Source organism: Etheostoma spectabile, chromosome 3 (assembly GCF_008692095.1).
Source record: "Etheostoma spectabile isolate EspeVRDwgs_2016 chromosome 3, UIUC_Espe_1.0, whole genome shotgun sequence".
NCBI classification, from domain to species: domain Eukaryota; kingdom Metazoa; phylum Chordata; class Actinopteri; order Perciformes; family Percidae; genus Etheostoma; species Etheostoma spectabile.
The window spans coordinates 30,863,904-30,869,835 of NC_045735.1; positions in this window are offsets into that span (position 1 = coordinate 30,863,904).

Below are 5,932 nucleotides of genomic sequence, written 5' to 3' on the forward strand. Positions count from 1 at the left end.
ATGTAACTCGAAATACCCAAATTCATCTGAAATGTATAGTTTATTGGTGTCCACTCAGATCACTTCAATTGTATTGACTTTTGATATATTTTATGCATGTCTTTGACTTCCTCCTAAGTCGGATTGTGGACAGGACAGGCCATGCCAGGACAGGTAAGAGAAGGGAGCCATGGTGTGGTAAAGTGAAGCAGCCCAGGAGATGTGCACGGGCTTTATGAAGTCAACTGCTACACCGAGAGATAATTAATCTGAGATAATGAATGAGGCTGTGAAGATGCATGCAATCATTAATTCTAATCATGACACGTTTATTTGTCTCCCCTCTGTCTCCTCCAGGCTCAGGAAAGAGACACAATGCCTCCGCCGCACCAGTGCGAGTGAGTGAGTGTGGGGGCACGGCCGGGGCTAATTTCTATTTTATTTTATTTTATTTTATTTATAATTGATTGTGAAAGAGATACTAACAGCTATTTCTTCTTCTTCTGCGTGTGTTTTTCCCGGGTGGTCAGGCTGTGAAAACCGGCCTGTGTGACGTTGCAGCCGGGCCGGTGGGGACAGAGCGTGACTCTGGGAACACAGGGAGAAACATCGGCCCCGGACTGGAGCTTTGATCAACTCTCTCTCTCTCTCTCTCTCTCTCTCTCTCTCTCTCTCTCTCTCTACAAAGGAATATTGCAAACATGCGCTCATATTCATAATTCATGTTAATTGTGCCTCATGAATGCGTTTATTTTTTAGCAATAAACAGCCCAATATCTTTTAAAACTGCCCCAGTTAATATAATTTGTATAATGTTTTTTTTTTTTTTCATCTCTATTCCTATAAAAAAAATACACAGTTGGAATAGGGGAATTATTCGAAGGTGCAGCTTTGGCAAAACGTGCGTTTTTTTTTATTTTTAATGGAAGAAGGAATAATGGAAAACTCATGAGAAATAAGACAGAATGACTTCATGTTTGTAAGTCGCTTTTGACAAAAGTATGCCCGTGAATGTGACATCAATTACATGCAATTACAAACACAGAGGATTCTTTGAAACGAAAAAACGTCTGAAAATACACCTTTCCTCACAATAAAAAATACGCATTTGGCCAGGAACGAAAAATGAATGAATATGTGCTTTTTACAAGCAGTGTCTCTACGTAACAAATGATCACTTATGTCAACACTTCTCTTGGCTGCGCAAATAACATGAAAAGCGCGCACATGTTGGCACAAAGTTTCCCATCACGTCCTAACTGTGGATGGGTTTGTAGAGCAGGAGAGGATGGACGAGGGTGGGGTGTACTTTCCCATCCATCCATCCATCCACCCATCCACCGATCCATCCATCCATTCATCCATCCACCCATCCAAATCAGAATCAGAAAGGACTTTGTTGCCTCAGTTACCCTGCGTGGATTTTGCCTCGGTGATTGGTGCATACATACACAAACAAAAGTAACCATTAATAAAAAAGATACAATCCATCCATCCAGCGGTGCTGAGTGTGGCGATGTGTACGCAGTTCCACGATTGACTAGCTGAACTATACCCCCCCACCCCCTTGTACATTTGCAGCCACACATATGCCGATGAGAACTCACATGATTATTGAGCCAACACCAACTCTATACGCAAACAGTTTCCAGACTCAGTGCGCAGAGAAATCCAATGGGATTTATAGATCATCTCCCTACAGCTGTCTCTGCTCACACACACACACACACACACACACACACACACACACACACACACACGCACACACACACACAGCTAACCACCGCTGTCTTCCATGTCTGTGCATGTTCTCAGGAGGAGATCACGTAATTGGTTGAATTTGGGGCTTTGGGGTCCAGAACAGTAACCCTGCACGAGACTCCGAGGTCAGCCAGACCACCAGAGTCCCGCTCACTCGTCTAGGGGGGGGATTCAATCCGGATAGAGAGAGGCTCAGAAAGTGTATAGTGTACTATTATTATTAATATCAGGCTATATTATTATTATATCCTACGTTCCAGTTAATAAAGCTTTAGAAACCCATTCCACACATGCCATATTTAGTAAAACATCTAAAACTGGATAAAGGCTTAATCATTTTATTTTGAGTTTTTCAAAGTTAGTCTGACGGGTAATCTTGCTAAATTGAGGCAGCCTATGGTCCCTTTTTACATAAATATCTAGCTTTAAATCTAAAGGAAGAATTAAATTCAATAGATAGCCTTTTGAGTTTTCTACACAGTTCTACCATTTTTATGCAAGAAAAGTAATTTCATATCATGTTCATGTATCCAAACACCAGGGGATTGCGCTGTTAAACCCCCCAGCGGCGTCATATTTCCATCCCATCAGGCTGAGATCATTGACTGAGGGAGCCAGGTGGGCTTCACCCGCACTCTGAAGCCAAACCGCGTCACTGAGCACCCAGAAAGGCGCTGCAGTTCCCCGCTTCAGATTAATGCTTCTCCGCGCTCATTCTGCAGCCGGGGTGAAAGGGCTAGGATCACTAATGATTATAATATAATGTGTGGCGATAACCACTCCCTTTGAGATATTATCGGCCGATGGCCAATGCTCTGGGGACGGGCTGCAGAGCCGCAGATAGCTGCCTGCTGCAGCCCATTTCTCCGCTCTGGAAGAACAAGCCCGCAAGCATGGAGGGGAGGGGGGGGGGGGGGAGTGAGGGAGAGAGAGAGGGAAGGGGGGGGAGAGGGAGTAGGAGAGGGAGGAAGGGACCGGGAGAGATGGAGAGGTAGAGAGAGGGAGAAGGAGAGAGAGGGAGAGAGAGAGGAAGTTTATGGTTCAAATATCAGCGCATGTAAGGAGCATCCTCCACCTACAGGCCTGCTTTTCACCTTAAAGTGGTAAGCCCGACTGTTTTAATAGTAACCACCGGGAGATTTTATTTCTGCCACCTGGAACGTTTAGTGTTTCTTACAGCATGAAGAGGCCCTGTGGGACGCCTTCAGGTTCTATTTCATCCCAAAAGAAAAAGGTCTCGAAGGTTTTGGTCAGCAGAAACCTGAATTATGAAGGAAACTTTTGTAAGAAAATAAAGCAGGAAAAGAGGAATTTAATATAATAGGCCTACAAAGGGATTTTTAAAATATAATTTACAACGTCTACATTTTTTTAAATTTCACGGCCTAGAGTGTTTTATGCTCTTTAGTAGATTCATTTATTCAAATTCTGTTTAAAAACAAAAGCAGAACAAAAGTATTATGAATGATAAAAAAAATGAATCTAACATTTAACCTATTTTAAATTGCACTTGTGCTGCACTATAGTAGGCCTACTATATTTTAACGCCTGTACAGTATGAGGTTTAATGTGTTGGAGATAAAAACATCCGTGGCATACCTTTATTTTATTATTTATTTATTTACTTATTTATTTATTTAGATGTCATTAGAGTGAAACCTCTTCCAAATTCAGTTGCAGGCCTGGACAATGACAGCAACACCGTCGGGCAGTCACTGCTCTGTGTTCCCAAAGAGCCACAGGCAGGACATATTCTGGCGCTCCTGGTGTCTAAGAACCTGGAACAAGTGAACGCGCGCAACTTTTTCAAAGCCGATTAGTCTGTATAATTATCGACATGCACTGATCAATAACACAGCGCAGTCCTCAACAACATCGGAGTGAAAAGGCTGTGAGAGAGGGAAGGAGATGAGGATGCAGTGGAGTGAGTGATGTCGCTGTGTCCCGCACCATCCATCTTCATTGGAGCTTTGTGTGCGCAAAAAGCAAAGGCACGCATAAGGTAAAGCCCGCATCAAAGCCGCGGCTTTATTTTTATATCCAATAGATCAGCAGGCAGACAAAGCTTTATTTTCGCCAGGAGAGAGATATTTTACCTCTGCCTTACGGTTTTATGTTGGAGAGGTGTCAGCCGCGGGAAATGGATGGCTAATGCATAGGCAAGGCGCTGCTCGCCTCGGTATGCACAGAGGGGGTCGGCAGGGAAGAGCAGCGAGGATTTAGGGCCCCTGGGGGCCCAACGCTGGGAGGGGTGGCGGGGTAGTTAGAAACATCCGGACTCCACTCTGGCACCTTTGAACACATTGAGCCCAGCTCAGTTAAACCAATGTATGAGTCTGTCAGTATTTGCTTTGCTAATAATCCAGGGCTGGGCCTACAACACAGCCCCCCCCCCCCCTCCCCAAACACTCACTCACACACACACACACACACAGACACAGACACACACACACACACACACACCTGTCCCCCACCTGTCCCCACTCCCTGTAAGCTCAGTGACAAACAGAAATCCAGCAAGACAGTAGAAGCCCAAACACACCTCAGTTATAACCAATACATACATTTGCTGGAATTGGCCCATTGTTGAAAATCCAGGGCAGTCTTCATCAGGGCCCTCATCAGAGCACCCCCCCAAAGTTTATGTATATTTACATGTAATTACAGCTGGAAGGTAAAATTAGGGGCATTACGATTATGATTTTCAACTGTTTTTAAAGTCAGGAATGAGCTTCCACGCTCTACTAAATGAAACCTGATCAAATTTGAGGAAACACAAATTACATAAATGAAGCTTAGTATATGAATAATTTGCAACAGGGAAAAAAAAACAGAGCATATTTGTAATTTGAGCAGTTTGTTTTACACTAACGCTATCTGTCCATACATTCATTACAGATAAAATATATTTGTATACATATATTTTTCACATCATTGAAAGGCCTAATGTATCCAACAATTTCCTTTCGATAAATGCATGTAGTGTCAGGGACGTCGGACTGGGGGGGGGGGGGGGGGACAGATTACCCAGGGCCCTCAAATGAGGTGGACCCAAAAAGATGGTAGAATGAATAGCTGTGGATGCGGGGAGGGGCCCATAGAAAATGCCTTTCTACAGGGCCCAGGATGTTGTGCTGCATCTTCCATGTCCAGGTTTTGGTGGGGAGATCCTGTGGCCCGTGACAGTCTTAAAGGTCAGAGGCCTTTTCTGTGCCAACATTTACATGACATTTATCAATGCAAGTCAAATTTCAAAGATTTTAAATAGCCTCACAAAAAGGACGCAGAGGCATGGAAACAGATAAACGTTCATGGAATCAGCCTAGAAATCATCACATGAGCTGAATCTACTTCAGACCCCTCTAACACATCCCCGTACACAACTATTAGCTAGTTGTTCAAACGGTATGCACTGCTCACTCCCTGACATGAATGCAGATTTCTCGCCGCACGCTGCAAAGAGTTAACGAGATTTACAATGCTGCTCAAAACACAGAGCTTCCCTGTCATATTTCCCCCTTGTGCTAAATAGAAATCTTAAGAAGTAATTGGAATTTACTGCATACCTGAATAACTGCATATAAATAAGCACACATTTCATCGGGGGGTTCGCTGACACTGTTTGGTCGCATAAAAACTGCTGCATACATTATAATACACTGCAAATAGTCTTATTCTGCTGGAGCCTGTGCTACATGTCTGGGATTCCGTCCAAATTACCGAGGATTCAAACAAGCGTTTTCAATTTATTAAACCTATATGGGCAACATTTCATTTTAATGGGACAATTTATTTCTGGGAAGGGATTATCAGGGGGCTGTGTTGGAAAACCGTGGCAGTGTGTAAATCTGACAGTGTTTCGTCTCTCATTTGAAAGGCAGGCAGCCCATGCTCAGGCCTGTTTTTAGTGGACGGAGGAGGGAGAGTCAGGCAAGGCCTCAAGCGTCTTTCTTCATCATGTGGCTGCAAAAAAAAAGCTGAAAAATCTAATAAAAAAAAAGCCAAAACTAGCTCATTGACTTTGGCCATGTCTCCCAGACAGATTCCTCAATTCTCAACACCTTTATGAGCCTGCATGCGCTTACTGAATTTGGTGGAAGAGGACACAAATCCTCCGGATGGGATTGGCAGTCATGCCCCCGGTCTCTCGGCCCGACACGCTCAGGATGTAAAGTGGTCGTCGACGGCGCGA